Here is an 18,941-nt window from a genome sequence, read left to right on the forward strand (position 1 = left end):
TATACACTAACATCATGTGAGTCTGATGCTATGTTCTATTTTCTGGTCTTTTACTCAAAATGTCTGAATTTTTTTCAGGGAGATTTTCCAGGTCATCCTGATAGACAGCTATCTTCCAATGAATCTTTCTGTGTTTTAAATACCATAAGCATTGTTTTAATCTCTCCTAAAGACTTGGTTTCTAAGGACAGCACCATTCTGATGTTTACAGAACAAGGCCGATTTATATATGAGTTTGGTTTCCAATGTTTACCATAAATCTTAGTCTGCAAATCAATGCTATTCTGTATCTAACACAGTCAAACAAAGCTCTTCTCACACACCTCAGATTGAGTCTTTCTACCCTTCTAACTATCACCAAGGTAGCTGCCCTGAAAAAAAAAGATGTTTCTTTTTGAACATTCAATGAAAACTCTATAAGATTTAACTGAAAATAATAGTGTTGACCTTGATATCGGATAGGAATGAAGCAAAGTTTGGAGCACTCCCAAACACCAAACTAGGCCAGAAAGTGCTAACACTTCTGTTAAGTAAAGATACCTCTCCATGTCTCTAAGAGCTCTTTTCACAGACTATTTGTTGACATCCACTTCCCTTCTTAATAACTTGTGCCACACTGATTCTATTTCAGAAAGGGAGAGTTCCATAGCCAGCAAATAACAGCTTGCAAAATGCTGTTTTTCTTCACTGAATAAAACCTAATATAAAAAGGCAGTCTTCTAGAAATGTGTTCCAATTTAGATAGATGTTTACTTATCATTTTCTGGCAATTTTTATTTATTGTTAAAATACACAAAATTCATCATGTTAACCATTTGTTAAATTTACAGGTCAGCAACATAAAGTATGCTCACATAGTGCAGCCACCAGTGCGGTTCATCTTCAGAACAGTTTTCATCTTGCAGAATTGAAATCTTATGCCCATTAAATAATGCTCAGTATGTCACCCACCACCACCCCCGCTGATATCCATCAGTCTACTTTCTGGCTCCATGACTTTGACCACTCTAAGTAGTTAAGTAAAACCATATTGTATTTAGCCATTTGTAATTGACTTACTCACTTAGCATAAAGTTCTCAAATTTCATCCACATTGTAGTATATGTCAGACTTCCTTTTTTTAAGACTGAATCATATTCTATTTTATATCTCTTTCACACTTCACATACCATACCCGTTCAACTGTTAATCAACACTTGGGCTGTTTCTCTTTTTTAGCTACGGTGATTAGTACTACTTTGAACATGTGTGTACGAATTTCTCTTCCAGACTCTGAAATTCTTTTGTGTGTATATCTAAAAGCAGAATTTCTGGATCTTATGGTAATTCCATTTTCTAAGTGTTTGAGGAACTGTCATACTGGTTTACATACCAGGTGTATCATTCTACATTTCCACCAACGTTGCTCAAGCATTCCAGTTTCTCCATATCTACACCACTACTTGTTATTTTCTGTTTTGTTTGTTTGAGTAGTAGACATGAGGGGGAGGTGTTATCTCATTGTGCTGTTGATTTACATTCCCCTAATGATTAGTGGTATTAAACATTCTTTATATTATTTTTTTAAAACCACTTGTCTATTTTCCTTGGAGAAGTGTCTATTCAAGGCTTTGTCCATTTTTTAATTCAGTTACTTTATTGTTGAGTTTTAGGTATTCTCTATACATTCTGCCTATCAAGCCATTATCAGACATATTAATTTGCAAATATATTCTTCCATACCATAGATTTCCTTTGATTCTACACTGTCATCAAAAAGACGCTTCCATGTAGCATAATTACTCTTCATGACAAAATTAGCCAGGAGGATGGGATCATTCCAAACTTGGACAGAAAATACTTCAAAGATGTTCATTGACTGCTGCTGGCTAACTGACCATTCTGATTGGGCTCTGTTACATGGGAGAACTCTGTCCTGCTGGGTCTTGATGCTGTTCACTTGGGTTTGTGTCTTTGTGTTGCCTCTTTTGACTGCTCTTAAGACTCTATTCTAAGAGAAGATTGTGTCATGTCCTAGTCTCACAACACATTGCAGGACAATTCTTCTCAACTATGATGCCAACAAGAGGGGGATTATTATTTATCACTCCCTGGAATCCAATGTCACTGGACCCATGTGAATCAGCTATTTCTCAGTATACCTGTGAGTGGTGCACTTTAAGGAAGGACTTCTACAGAGAGAGTTCCCCTATTGCTGAGTCCCACTGAGTGCACACAGCAAAATACTTTGCTGTAAAATTGAGGAGGCAGGTGGGTTGCAGTATGGGTGAGTGGTCACTCTACACCCTTGGATGAGGTTTTGAATTGCACTTGGGAGAAAAATAATTTTATCTCCTTCCTCTTGGCCTAATACAATCCAGACCTGGAAAGTCCATCATGATGCCAGCAAGGCTTCATGCTATCTGGCTGGTGGCCCCTTCTTTCTGCATACTTTGCTACTGTATCTGTTCTTTCCTAACTCCATGGGTTATCACAGATTCCTCTCATGGTGTTTCAATATAAAAGTTGAAAAAAATTTAAAAGGAAGGAACATTTTACTCAGCTCTCCCTAAAACACTTGAGTGTTTTTTAGGTCATGCCATATTATAAATCTTGTCATCAATGTACTTGGGCACCTTTAGATGCTCTGTTGACATACTAATGTTCACCCCTTGAAGTTAAATTGTTAAGAAAAATAAATTAAAGACACATTTGAGGCCACTATTGTCCTCCCTGTGTAAACTTTATCAGTTCCCCTGCTGATTGAGGTTCCTTAAAAGAGGATGATCCCCAGCATGGGCTACTTGGAACCACCAGGAGTTTGTCAGGTTAATATTCAAAGAGAAAGAAAGAAATATCAGCCACCTAGAGACAGTGGCCATTAGAAAATATTTCACTTAAGAGAAAATAATAATAAGCAAAAGATGAGGAGGGAAACTGATTAACATTAGCCTGAGCATAAGATAGGGGGCCATTAGGAAGAGGTTGCCAAGAATCACCAGGCCCCTTCCCTTTCTTTTTTTTTTTTCTGTTGTTGTTTTTGTTTTTTTCTTCTATCCATCAGAAATAGAGAGTAAATTTCGGACTTATAAAATAAACTTTTTATTTCTCCACAAGATAGTTTTCCTTTCCTCATTTCTTTTCTTTTCTTCATACTCCCATTTTAAAATGTATTTTTTCTTCTTTTTAATTAAATTTGAACAACATTTTATCATATTATATTACTTTTTACTTTTTTCCATTATCTATTATTTTGTGAGAGTGTACGTGGTTATGTGTATGTGGGTGTGTCTACTCTACTTTTATAAGTTTGAAAAAATACAAAGCTAAAATAGAAAAGGGGGATGGGAACAAGGTGGAAACCACCACTTTAGGTGACTATGAACCCAAAAAGTTAAAGGCAGAGGCTAGGGCGCAGACTTTAAACTGCATGCACCAAGCAAATGCCAGGTGGAGCAAACATAATGCTAGCCCCAGTTTATTTCTTTATTGACAAAAACAACAACCATTAACAAACCCTCAGTACAGGGGGAGAAAATAATAGGTTATCAAATAAATTGTATACACACACATAGTACTTTAATATAAATATATGATAAATTACTTATAGATACAACATATAACTAAAACAAAGTACCATAATTTAATCCAAATTCAAAATTTAAATGAAAAACTCATCCACTAAATAATCTGAATAAACAAGGATTAAAAACATGTTGATTGAGGAGTTAAGATGGCAGACTAGAGCAAAGGTGCACGCCTCAGAAGATCCTTACCACCTGACTTACAAAGCGGGAAGGTGGGTAACTAAGGGAACTCACTAAAACTTAATACTGATACGTAGAAAAAAAATCTACAGAGTCACAGAGGTCAGAAACGCACACAGAAATCATATGTTAGAGAAGCACCAGGTGGGGCACCAGCCTGGAAGCCAGCAGTGGTAGCAAAGGGGAGGGACAATACACACAGAGGAGGTGGCATAGCCAACAGAGAAATTAGAAGAAGAATTGACTTGGGGTAACCTGTGGATTAGAGAGGAAGGCTGATTTTAATAGAGTTAACAGGGGAAACAAATATGTGAAAAAAATCACAAAATATTTCTCATGAGAGGAGGAGCATTTGGAGAATGGAAAATGACACACTCAACTCCTGGAGAAAGATGTGCTCCTCTACAGAGAAGGTGGTTGTATATTCCATTCATGCTGCCTGTGAAAGTGGCTGCCTGCTTGGTTTCTGTGGCTGGAAAAAACAAGCACTACCAGAGGAAGCAGCCACCCACTGGGCACCTTCAGCCAGAGAAAGTGCATGCTCCTGGACTTCCCATGTTCCCACCACCTACAAAAGTGCCACTCCACCTGCCCACTTCTCCCACCACCAAGAGACGAGACCCCTGATGCTGACCCAAAAAAATGCCAGAAGGGACCTGAAACAGAGAGTCTGAAATAGGCACAAAGAAAAGTTTGCCTGCTCTTTTCAGGCTCTGGATCTCAAGGGAGAAAGCTCCCACCATTGTTGGAACTACAGCAGACACACAGGAGCCTCTGCCTTCCATGGCAGATACACAGAATCTCATATTGATAGTGATGAAGAGGTTTTGTCTCTAGACTCTAAAAGTGGATTTTATCTGAAACCCTAGAGATCCAGACAACCTGCAGAGAACAGCATCCAACCCCACCCCCAATAGAGAATGTAGAGCAATTCTCAAACACCCACCAAGAAAGTTCCAAAGTAAATCCCAAGTAATTAGGTTAAACCCCAATTATTGGAATCTCCAATTTAGAGCTCTGAAACAACCCCACCATGGAAGTATAATTTGTCAACACCCAAATAGTGCTAACACACTGTATACCAGGATACTGGAAACTGAGACCTACTACAACCAGCTTTGTCTCCCAGACACAAAGGCTGACAGCTCAGAAGGAAACACAGAGATGTTGGGCTTAACAATTCCCAACCCTCAACCCAAGGGTTAGAAAGCCAAAAAACAAATACAAAAAAATGAAAATTCATCCTTGTCAACAGTTTTGACTACCTCAGCAGAAATAAACTTTATTTTTCCATAAGATTTTTCCTTTCCTCATTTCTTTTCTTTTCTTCATATTCCCATTTTAATATTTTTTCTTCTTTTTAATTAAATTTGAACAACATCTTATCATATTCTATTACTTTTTACTTTTTTCCATTATGTATTATTTTGTGAGAGTGTATGTGGTTGTGTGTATGTGGGTGTGTCTACTCTATGTGGATAGGTTTGAAAAAATACATGGTATTTATGTAATTTCACTTTTACATTAATTGCTTCCTTCTACACCTGTTGATTATTTAGCCTTCATTTATTTTAGGTGGGAGTCAAATATACAACCATTTGAGCTGTTTAGATCTTACAGTTGCTGGTTTGTCCATACCTTGGTTTTCATTCCCTCTTATCTTCCCTTCATTATTTTCCCCCCACTAACAATCAAATTTTCTTGTCCCCAAGTCCTTTATTTTACTGTTTTCTTTTATTCTATTTTCTTTATAGCCAACATCTGCTACCTTCCAACTGCCTCTCCTTTGATTACTTTTTAAAAATATTTCCAACTTTCTCTCACCTTTCTACCCTATTTTCTCCTTGCTTAAGAAGCTGTAATCTCATTAAATAATAGAATTATATAGCTTATGTAATTTATACCCCACTCATATATTGTTGTGATAATTAATACAATGGATGACACAGTAGGCATCTGATGTTGAATGTACAATCTAGTCCACAGTTTTGAATTGCTGGTACTGATGTTAAATTCTGAAGTTACCTGCCGCAGTCTGGCTGGGCACAAATCACGAGCCACTGAAGCAGAAACAAACTTTATTTCTGAACTCCACCAGCACACCCCACACACGCTCCCCAGGAACTCTCCCTAACACCATGCGGCTCCTCCAGGAACCACCATCCAGAAATCCCTCCTCTGGCACTTCCCCAACCAATGCGAACTCTTCAGGAATCCCTGCTAGAGCTCAACTGGAACTCAACGGGAACTCCGCGAGAAATCAAAAGTCATCATCTTAATGGCTCGCTGGCCTCACCTCTCAACCACTATTTCTGGCAAAAATGCCATGCATCATCCTGACTCGGCTGTGGCCCTCAACAGTTACCATTCTTATATAGATGTAAATTAGTGTTATAGATGTCAAAGTAGACACTGGACATTAATCTCAAAACTAAATATCTATGGCTGATATTAATGCTAATTTTGCCTCCCCCACCTCCAAGAGGGACTGGAAAGTGGTTGGGAAACCTCAAGTTCATAAAGTAGAGATGCAGCTGCCTCAAGAAACACTCACAACTCAGCCAAGCAACAGTGAATCTCACCCCACACATGATCCAGTGCCACTGAGCCTAAATATTATTTTTATTCATGGAATTGGGGAGACAAAAATACCCAACAAAAATCAGGACCCAAGGAAAAACAACCAGAGGGAAATTTCAGGTCCCCCACCCCAACATATACTTAGGAAAAATATTCCATGCAAATGGAGTTCATAAGCAGCCCAGAATAGCTATTTACATATCTGAGAAAGTTGATTTTAAGTAAAAATTAATCATCAGAGATAAAAGAGGACATTGCATTCTGGTAATGGGGATAATCGAACAAGAAGATATAATTAGAGTAAAAATATATGTCCCAAATGTCAGTGCACCAAATTACATTTAAAAATTACTCCTGCCAATAATAATATGAGGTGACTTGAACACACTCCTGTCACCCATAGACAGACCATCAAAAAACCTATACAGACACAAAATCAATAAAATATATATCTAAACTAAATAATACTATAAACAAATGTACCTAATAGACATCTACAGAACATTTGACCCCCAAATAGTTGAATTTACTTTCTTTTAAGCTGCTATGAAATCTGTCCCAGGATAGACTATATTTTAGGCACCAATGTAAGTCTTAGCAAACAAAATAAATTGAGAAAGTCTCATGCATTCTATCAAACCATAATGAAATGAAACTAGAAATCAATAGCAAGAAAATTAATAGAAGACACATAAACATATTGAGATTAAACAATACTCTTTTTAAATGAAGAATGGATCAAAGAAGAACTGTGAGAAGAGATCAAAAAAATTCTTAGAAACAAATGATAACAAAGATACAGCATATCAAAATCTCTGGGACAGTATGAAAGTATTAAGAGGAGAATTTATTACTTTGAGTGTCAACATCAAAAGCAAATAGAGAGATTCCAAATAAATAAGCTTATGTTCCACCTCAAGTTCTTAGACAAAGAAGAATTAACTCCAAAATCAAGAGAAGACAGGAAAATAATAAAGATTAGAGTCAAAACTTATAAAATTGAGTATAAAAGAACAATGCACAGGATCAATGCAACAAAGAGTTGGTTCTTCAAGAGGATAAATAAGGTTGATGAATACCTATTTAAACTAACCAAAAGAAAGAGAGAGAAGATCCAAATAAACATAACTAGAGATGAAAAGGAGATATCACCACAGACACTTCTGAAATACAGAGGATCATTAGAAACCATTTCAAAAATTTATACTCTAATAAACTGCAAAATCTGGAAGATACTGACAAGTTTCTAGACACATTAACTGCCCAAATTGAACCAGGAAGGTGTAGAAAACCTATACAGACCAAAATCATGTAATAAAACTGAAACAACAAGTAAAATCCTACTAACAAAGAATAGCACAGAATCAGATGAATTCTGAGCTGAGTTCTACCAGACCTTTAAATGAGAACTAACACTAAACAATCTTTCTCAAATTATTCCATGAAATTGAAAAGCAAGGAACACTCCAAAGTACATTATATGAAGTTATTATAACCTTGATACCAAAACCAGACAAAACACAACTAGGAAAGAAAACTACAGACCAATCTCCCTGATTGGGATTAATGATTCAAAAATTATTAATAAAATATTAGTAAATCATAAACAAACACATATTTAAAAGATAATATACCACAAACAAGTAGGCTTCATCCCAGGTATACAAAGGTGGTTCAACATATCCAAATCCATAAATGTAATTCACTACATCAGTAGAATTAAGAACAAGAGCCATATGATCAACTCAATAGATGCAGAAAAGGCCTTTAATAAAACAAAACAATGATTCAAGTTAAAAAAAAAACAATGGAGAAACTAGGTATAGAAGAAACTTATCTTGACATTATAAAGGTCATATGCAATGAATCCAAAGCCAAGATCATACTAAATGAAGAAAAATTGAAAGCTTTTTCTCTAAAATCAGGAACAAGACAAGGATATCCACTCTCACCACTTTCTTTCAATATAGTTCTCAAAACTGTAGCCAAAGTGATTAGACAAAAAGGAAATTAAAGGGATACAAATAGGAAAAGTCAAACTGTCACTGTTTATTGATGATATGATATTACATCTGGAAGACCCCAAAAAATTCTACCAGAAGATGCCTATAGCTGACAAATTAATTTAGCAAACTATCAGGATACAAGGTCAATACTCATAAATCTATAGCTTTTCTATATTTCAACAACAACTCAGCCAAGAAAGAAATAAGGAAATCCATCCCTTCCACAATATCTTCAATCAATCAAAAAATACCTGGGAATTAATCTAACCAAGGAAATAAAAGATCTCTACAATGAACACTATAAAACACTAAAGAAAGAATTTGAAGAAGACCTAGAAGATGGAAAGTCCTCCCATGTTATTGGATAGGCAGAATTAATATTACCCAAATGGCCATACTATGAAAAACAGATTTCATGCAATCCCTACCCAAATACCAATGACATTCTTCAAAGAACTGGAAAAAAACAGTCCTTAAATTCACCTGGAAGAATAAAAGACCCAGAATAGTCAAAGCAATTTTGGGTAAGAAGAGTGAAGCAGGAGACATCACAATACCCAATCTCAAATTATACTATAGGGCTGTAATAGCAAAAACAGCATGGGATTGACATAAAAGTAGATATGAAAACCAATGGAATAGAACAGAAGAAAAGAAGAAAGAGAAACAAATCTACGTACCGATAGTATATGTCATATGTCACTTGACAAAGGTACTCAAAATATATGTTAGACAAATGACAATATTTTTAACAAATGGTGTTGGGAAAACTGGATATTTTTATGTAGAAAAATAAAACTACATCCCTATCTTTTACCATGCAAAACAATCAAATTGAAATTTATCGAAGACTTAGGAATTAGACCAGAAACCTGCTGGAATAAACCAGGGTCAACACTCCATCAAAGGCAATAATTTCCTTAACAAGACTCCTAAAGCTTGAGAAATAAAACCAAGAATCAATAAGTGAGGTGTCATTAAATTAAAATACTTCTGCACAGTAAAGAAAATAAATCAGTGAAGACAGAGACTACAGAATGAAAGAAAAATTTTCCCAGCTACTCCTTTATCAGGTGATTAATACCTAGAATATATAAAGAACACAAAATCAGCTGGACATGGTAGCATATGCCTGTAATACCAGCACCTTGGGAGTCTGCAGCAGGAGGACTGCAAATTCAGCCAGCCTAAGAAATTTTGCAAGGCCCTAAGCAACACAGGAAGACTCTTTTTCAAAATAAAAAATAAAATAAAAATAAAAAGGGCTTGGGATATGACTCAGTGGTTAAGCATGACAGGAATCCCTGGTTAAAAAAAAAAAACACTCAAAAAACAAATAACCCAATCAATAAATGGGCAAAATCACTAAACAGACATTGCTCAAAAGAAGAAATACCAATGGCAAATAAATAAATAAATAAATAAATAAATAAATAAATAAATAAATAAAATCGTCCAACATCTCTAGCAATCACGGAAATACAAATCAAAAATACTCTAAATTTCATCTCACTCCAGTCAGATTGACAGTGCACAAGAATACAAAAAAATAAGTGCTGGCAAGAATGTAGGGGAAAAACTACAGTCATACCTTATTGGTTGAAGTGCAAGTTATTACAATCACTTTGGAAAGCAGTATGGAGATTCCTCAAGGGGGAAAAAAAAAGACAGGAATAGAACCACCATATGACCCAGCTATCTCACTCCTTAGTATGGGGTGGGGGGGACTAAAATCAGCATATTTTAGTGATACAGTCATTACAACAACTGTATTAACAGCAGCACAATTCACACTAGCTAAACCGTGGAATCAATCAGATGCTCATCAATAGATACATGGATTTTTTTTTAAAAGTGGAATAGCTACACAATAGTGTTTTTTAACCAGCCACAAATAAGAATGAAACATGGAATTTTCCAGCAAATGGATGGAAATGAATGAAAACATGAAGTAAAATAATAAAAATCAGCAAATCAAGGGTCAAGTGTTTTCTCTCATATGTGTAAGCTAGAGCCAAATAAGAGAAAGATGGCGGTAGGATAGGGGATTGTATATCATGAAAATATGGGCAAGATCATTGGAGTAGAGAGGAACGGAGGATTGAAGGGAAAGGGAAAGAAATATGGAATGAACCTAACAGAATCATGTTATATACATATATGAATATGCCATAAGGAATCTTACCTTTATGTGTATGTAGAAAATACCAATCAAAACTGAATAAATAAAGGAATAAAACATAAAGGAATCAACATCTCTAGCAACCAGGAAAATACAAAGGAAGATCAGTAGAGAAGGGAGAAAAGAGTGAAGGAGGAAGACAGGAAAAGGGAGGGAAAATGGGAGTTGAAATAATTTCCTTGTATGTACAATTTCATCAAAAGTAATCTAAATACTATGTCTTAATTTTTTTTTTTTTGACTGGACTGGGTGGTGGTGCACACTGGTATTCCAGTGGCTCAGGAGGCTGAGGCAGATGACCATGAATTCAAAGCCAGGCACAGCAAAAAGTAAGGCACTAAGCAACTCAGTGAGACTCTGTCTCTAAATAAAATACAAAATAGGGCTGGGAATGTGGCTCAGTGGTTGAGTGCCCCTGAGTTTAATCCCTGGTACACCCACCACAAAGAAAAATTTTTGATTGGCTTTGGTGTCCATAAAACATAGGCTCTAAATTAATTTCAGCATTTGCTAAAATATACCAATTAACAACATTTCATAGATTTAATAATGGGGTTAAATTTATAGTTATACTATAATATCTAAATTTTAACAGTGTTGTTCCATAACCTTGGTAAAGGAACTAAATATAAAATAGAGAATAATAGGTATATTTCACTTTAACTATAGCCTTGCTAAATTTCCCATAGTCTTAGTACACATTTTCTTAAAATATTCTGTATTAGGCATAAATGCTCTAACACAAGATAAATTAAATTAAATTAAATTAAGTTTTTGGCATTTACAAATTAGCTTGGTAATGGAATCCCATGGACCTCAGAAAAAATAGTTAATGTGGCTCAGAGTCAACTAAATGAGGACTTTCAAATATTAAAACTCAATATATAAATCCTAAAAATAAAAGTGAATTTATCCCCATTTCTTCTCCAAATTTGCCTGTTTTAAAATCTGAAATAAATAAAGGATACCTAATTATGGATTACTAGGATCTTAATGTTATGGTTCCATCCATCGATATCCTTATACCCCAAATTAATTATTATTATGACTAAAGTTTCTATCCATCACAAACTGGTAAATAAATTGCTCTCATGGGTTGCCTAACATATCATTTCTGGTGATTATTTCAATCTCACAGTTTTACAGACAAGATCAAAACTACACCTACCTTCCTCTAGGAGCACAGTTATGACATGTATTGATAACATCCTCCTCCAAGGAGATTCACTTGACATATTTATTAATGACACATGTCACTGCAACATCTTTAGTCCTTTTGGGGTTCCAGTGGCAACATATGACTCATTTTCAAATTTTTCTTGAAACTTAAAATTAACAGCTGCTTTTGTCAGTGCCTTCAGAAAACTATTGTAAAGGCTTCTCTTTGCTTTCTTGAGTATCTGGACCACTTTGAATGACCATTGGTTATCTCAGGGCTTCTGATGCATGAAATTTTCTCTGGGTCTCCTGCTATCCACCATTAAAATAACAAATGACTGAATACCTGCTGGGTTCTTCTGTAAATAGAGGTTCTCACAGATTCTGAGCCTGTACCCCTCAATAATCATCCATCCATCATGCTTTGTGCTTTGGAAATATAATACCACGACCTCAACATGACTAAGCTATGGAGGGTACTATGATTTACATGGAAACTTAATGGTATTAAGAGGTTGGATGTTTTAGGGAATGATTAAATCGTGAAGAATCCACTCTTACAAATAGAATTAACACTCTTATAAGAGAGGCTTCAGAGAGCAGCCTGGCCTTTACATCCATTCCACAATGTGGGGACCCAGTGTTGTTTCCCAATAGAGGATGCAGCAAAAAGGCATCATCTTTGAGGCACAGAGTGAACCCTTCCCAGACACTGAATCTGTCAATAGCTTGATCTTGGACTTCTCAGCTTCCAAAGCTGTGAGAAATAAATTTCTATTATTTATAAATGACCTTGTCCAAGATATTGTGTTACAGCAACAGAAGTAGACTAAGATATAAGACCTCCCTAAATCAGCATGGAAGCAAATCTGGGCCCTCTGGAATGTTTCATCTGCAAAAGAGAATGGCTTTCCCTGTTCAGTACCACACAAGATACCAGGATGCTGAATGAGGTCACCCTTGCTATAGGCACCTTGACTATCTAAAAATCTTCTTGCAATTAAGTGAATAGCACTGGAGTAAATGACTTTATGAATGGAGCTGCTAACCACTATATGTAAGGAATTCAGTAGAATGTTGCTTCTGCCCATTCCTTAGCCCAAATAGACCCTAATAATTAATGGAACACACGAAACAACATACTTGGCCAGACTTCAGGCAGTTTTCTTAACACTGGATGTCCTGGACAACAAGAGATACCATCTTCACGTTTATTTCAACTATTAAGCCATTGTTCAAAAGTTATGCCCATTGGGGAAAAATAAATAAAAATAAAAAGCTAGAGCAAAAACCAAATGCATAGTAACAAACTCTGGGAATTTCTTGCCTCAAAGGTACCCAAATTAGTAAATCAAAATCACACATGTGTCTAAATATACTGAGACTACAATAGCATTATCAGAGTACTTCCTACTCCCTTCAGATTTGTGATATTACTAATTGTAACCCATGACCCAAATCTTACTTCTTAAAAGACACAATGCTAAACTCTTGGTAAAAGGATTCAATAGCATTTTCAGTTCCCAAATATGCTTTTCAATTGAAAGATACATTCGTGTCTTCAAACAACTGCTTTTCAAAGTTCAGGCCAAAAGTAAACCCCTGCAAATTTCTGTCTTGTGTCTATGTCATAAATCCATACCTATTACTTGATCATCTCAGATTCTTTAATAAATTCTTTGACTCTCAATTTTCTCCTTTTCACTCAAGTGACTTTTCTGTTTACTTACTTCCCCCTGAAACCTAGATTTAATAGCCCATCTCTCAACTGGCAAAATTTATACCTACATTTTTTTCTAGTACCTCTTTGATGCTTACATCAGAAAAATCAAAAGAGGTAAGAACTTCATAAGAATATAACAAATCTTCAGATTAGTGGAACCACACATTAATAGACATTACTATAAACTACAGGGCTTGGGGTGCAGTTCAGTGGTAGAGAGCTTGCCTTGCGTGCACAAGGTCTTGGGTTCCATCCTCACCACATATATATTTTATTTATATCAACTAGACCTAACCTTTTTCATAGTATATATTTTTTGTTTCTTTGAACATCTGACATACTGCTTATGTTATCATTCACAGTATATGTACGACCTTTTATTTCACACAGAAAAAGAGTCTTTCAATAAAAGGAGAATTTTTGACCTTATTGATACCCAGAATAAAAAACAACCTGCACTGCCAGATCTGAGAATCTCAACAAACCCCTATCAAAAGAAATCTGAAGATAACTACCACAAGGTACATCATAATCAAACTACTGGAAACTAAGAAATATCAAAAACATCCAGAAGAAAAGAGAAGTGATGTACAGAGACATAAAGCTAATGATGATCAAAGACTTCTCATTGGAAACAATGCCAGCAAGGAAACGTAGAGCAACATCTTTAAAGTCCTGAAAGAAAAAAAAAATATTGTCAACCTAGAATTCTCAGCCTAGTCAAAATACATTCCTAAAATAAAGTTGTAAGAAAGATATTTTCAGACATACAAAAAACTGAAAGGATTCACCACCTGCAGACAGCACTATAAGAAAGGTTCAAGAAAGACCTTCAGGCACAAGAGAAATGCTACCAGGGAGAATATGAATCTAGAAAAGGGAATCAAGAGCACTAGGCACAATCCTATTGAAATGGTGGTGGTAGTTTTTTGGTTTTTATTTTGTTTCATTTTATTTTTTGTACCAGGGATTGAACTCAAGGGCACTTAAACACTGAGCCACATTTCCAGCATTTTTTTTTTGGTATTTTATTTAGAGATAAGTTCTCACTGAATTGCTTAGGACCTTGCTAAGATTCTGAGGCTGACTTTGAACTCATAATCTTCTGCCTCAGCCTCCCGAGTCACTGGGGATGTGCATTTAAACAAAACAAAACAAAGCTAAAACATACTAGAAAACAAAAAAAAATTATATTATTTGAAAAAGGACACATTTCTGAAAATTGGAAGACTATGGAATTAGGCTAATGGTAAAATCCAACAGTGATTCACAGCCTTCTACCCAATATGGCAAATGAAAGAACTGCTCAGGAACACTCTAGTTTATTCTAGATCACAGGGAACTAAGGTTGAAGCAGCAATGGACCAAGTTAGATGGTAAATTGATTAAAAGTTTATGAGCTTCTATGATTAATCAGAGCTGTTGGATCCAGCATTTATCCTAGAGCTACACTGCTGATTAGAGAAATGTCATGGTGACTGAGGGATTATACTGATATGCAAAGAGGGGTCATGTAAAATTTTTTTCTCTAAGTATATCATCTGCAAGGTAATGACAAAAGGTATAAGGTAATGACAAAAGGTATGCTCCTCCTTTCTCCAGAAAAAAAATATTTCCCAGACAGCACATTCCTATACTCCCTGACCACCCCCCACCTAATTCTGACATAACTTACTATTACCATGAATTTCAATGACAAAACACAAGAAAAGAGGACTAAGAATGTGGCTCAGTGGGAGAATACTTGCCTGTCAAGTTCAAGGCCTTGATCTTTGCTGTCTAAGAGTCTTTGATGTTTTTAAATGATCATTTTCTTTTCCTTCTGCTTTAACTCTCACTGTAGTCAATAAAACCTCTTATAGTAACAAGCAAAAAAGCAATAGGAAGATTCTGGTAAAAAGTAGCAAAAAACTGTCATTTTCTACCTTTCTCCTTGTAAATCTTTCAAGCTATCATGATAATAATAATAAACTATTATTATACATAATAGTAGCAATCCTTATAATAACAATAATGCTTTTTAAAAACCTGGATCTGTACCATTCCTTGCTCCTTCTGTGATGTTCAAAGAAGAAATGGATCATCTTTCAGGAGCAGCTATATCCCTTCTGTGGAAAGTTCCTGCCCCTACCCTGTATAAATATTGACTTTATTCTCCAGAGATTTTTTTTCAATCCATTCAAACATCTACAAATTTCTCATTTATTGACCCAAATTCATGTCACTTATGGCTACTAACCTTATTTTTCTTTGTATAACAAAATCTCCAAAAAGAGTTTAAATTTGCAAACGTTATTTTTCTAATCTCTCTTAAATACTCTCTGATCTAAGTTTTTTCCCAACTATCACAATCAAACTATTATGGAGGACATCCAAGACAACATCTCTGTTACCAAATCTTGTGGTCATTTTTTTCCACTTGAACTCTGAGCGTTTAATGAAATGTTGAGTATCCCTTCCTTCAGGAGATTTTCTCTGCATTTAAATACATGACACCACAAACTCCTAGTTCTCTTTTCTCCTTGTTCCACGTAATTTCAAATTACAGAGTAGCAATATCCTTTTTCAGTAATCCACTGACAAACTTGATTCTTTGGATTTTCTCATCAAAATGAAATTGTTATAAACTCCAGGTAGAAAGTGGGAAATATTTTTAACAGACTGATAAATCATCAGTATAGAAAGTCAATGAAGGGTGACTTGCTCTTCTGTGAAGTGATATTTTGTTAATTGGGTTTAGATGAGTTTAATAGATTATTGTTTAGAAAAAAGCTATTGGTGAACACTGCTTCCATTTTCTCTAACTATCCTTAACTGTTGACTTTCCTTGGGGTCCCAGGCTGCCCTGAGCTCTCCTCTCTCCTCTGCTTCCCTCTTGAAGAGGTGCTTTGGGGCCAAATCTGGCTTCACACAGCTTTACTTAATTAGCAAATTGATTAAAATTTTCTGTGTCCAACATTAAATTCATTTTTATCCCTTTTATCTAATTTTATCTAACAAACACATTTACTTTTGGACATAAAAGGTCTCTCATGTTTTTCCACCTCTTTATCTGTGTTTACTTCATGAAATTTTCTCATCATCACAAATGGTGTTTAGAAATGGATAGTCTTGTTAGGCTGCTGTCCCCCCAGGTCCATTCTGTTTTTTTAATAGAATAATAGTTTAGCTGAACACAGGGCCACTCTGCAGGAGACTGTACATTCCAGCCTCCCCTGCAACCAATGTAGCCATATGACCAATCTAGTACCAATAGAAGAAAAAGAGAAATTATGTTTAAAAGTTCTTCTGCCTAATTTTTCACAAAGAAAATTTATATTTATTTATTTTACATACATGACAATAGTGGAATATATTATTCTCGTTATTACTCATTTACAGCACAAGTTTTCCTAACTCTGTATATAAAGTATGTTCAAGCCAAATTATGCCATTATATATGTACTCTTTTTTTGCATGACAATTCTTAATACACATGTATACCACAATTTTTCATATCTCTGTTTGTATAATAAGGTATGTTGACACCAACTTCAAATCTTCTTACATATATTTTGTATAATGATAACCATCATATTCCCCCATCCTTGTTATTCCCCTTCCCCCTCCCTACAAAGAAAATTTTTTATTAATTTTTTTGCAGAAGTTTTTAGAACCACTTTAAAAAAATGAAAAGTAGTCCATCTTTTTTTCCTTTGCAGAATTATTTATCTTCTCAAAAATTATTTATTTATTTGTTATAATTTTTTATACATGACAGCAGATTGCTATAACCTGCTTCATCTCCTTTTTTCCCATAGACTAGAATGTAGACAAGGAGCTAAGTCAGTGTTAAACGGGCTAATGAGGACAATACCCTGGACACAAATAAGGAAGAAGAACTTCGATCTCAAAATTACTTTCTGGGATCACGGCTATTTTCTTGCCTTAGCCATTACCAAATACCAGATGATTACATATCAGATAAATGCAATTTTATCTCCTTGAGCCATCGTACTTTGAAATTTTTTTGTAACATATGCTTAGCCTACAACTTAACCAATACAATAGCTAAAGAGGAAAGGCTTATGCTTTTCCAATGCACAAAGTATACTAAAAAGAAATTTCAAATGAAATTTCAAAAACTAGGAAAAAATGAATGAATATTTCTATGTCTTGAGTACTAGGATTTTTGAGCAACTCTGTACAAATTCATTAAAAGTTAAAAGACTAATGCAGGCTCTCAAATCTGGGCCCAGGCACATGGTATTTTCTCTATTGGAAAACATATCCAGTCTTCTATTCTGCCAGTTCTTCAAGTTTTATCAAAAAATGACATATTACACAGCATTTTTGCTAAATTCTTTACTATGTCCAAATTTGAGGGCTCTTGTTATATTTTGTCATGTTTATTGATCTCACTGTCTTGTAATTTTCTATTTAGTTGCCTATACTCACTAATTGATTATGTTGATAAGGACACTGTCATATGTGATATTATATATCCAAAGCCTAGTTTAATCTGTGGTAGGCTATCAAATAATATATGTTAAATTATAATGATATAGCTTAGTTAATTATACTGTCAAGAATTGAATAAGTTCCAGGGCTGGTATGTAGCTCAGTGGCAAAGCGTCTGCCTTGCATTCACAAAGCCCTGGGTTCGACCCCCAGTTCCAAAAAAGACAAAAAAAAAAGAACCCCACCAAAGAATTGAATAAGTTCCAAATAAGAATTATACAAGAATGCATCATAGTCCAAAAACCTGTGCTCATGCCCACCTCCCAACATTACTTCTCCTTCCCCAAGATAACAATGTCTTGAATTCTGAGTACACAGATTATCTTTGTTTGTGAATGTTAGTAAATGGAATCATTCATTATGAAAATATAAATGGAAGAAGGAAGGAAGGAAAGATGGAAGGAAGACAGAAAGAAAGAAAGACAACAGGCAGCTAAATGTTACAAAAATATGAATAATTACAGCTAGGAATTTACTTAGATGAGAATAATTAACTTAATTTTTAAAAGATAAGAGTATTATCCATATATATATATATATATATAAATAGATAAAAGTAACAAATCTTAAAAATTAAGTCTTGCTAATGTTCTTTTATAAAACCATTTTAGTTAAATGAGTTTCCCCCCAAAGATCATTTGATGCCACTTTAATATCAGATGTTCATAACTCATAATCTATATTCGCCTTATATGTAGTATATGTTAGCTTTTCATTGCTGTGACAAAATACCTGAGAAACAATTTAAAGGAGGAAAGTTTTCATTGGATCATGGTCTCAAACGTTTCAGCCTATAATTGCAAGATCCATTGCTCTAGGCCTAAGTCAAGGCAGACAATCATGGTGGAAAGGTGTGACACAGAAAGGCAGCTCAGAACATGACAGCCAGGAAGCAGAGACAGCTTTAGGCAACTAAATAGAATTCCCAATGGTATACCCCAATTAACTGACTTCCTCCAGTCACACTCACCATTAATCCATTCAAATTATTAATCAAATAGATTAATTCACCAATTAGCCTACAGTTCTCATAATCTAGTCATATG

This window comes from Spermophilus citellus (assembly GCF_964194105.1).
Source record: "Spermophilus citellus genome assembly, chromosome: 12".
NCBI classification, from domain to species: Eukaryota; Metazoa; Chordata; class Mammalia; order Rodentia; family Sciuridae; genus Spermophilus; species Spermophilus citellus.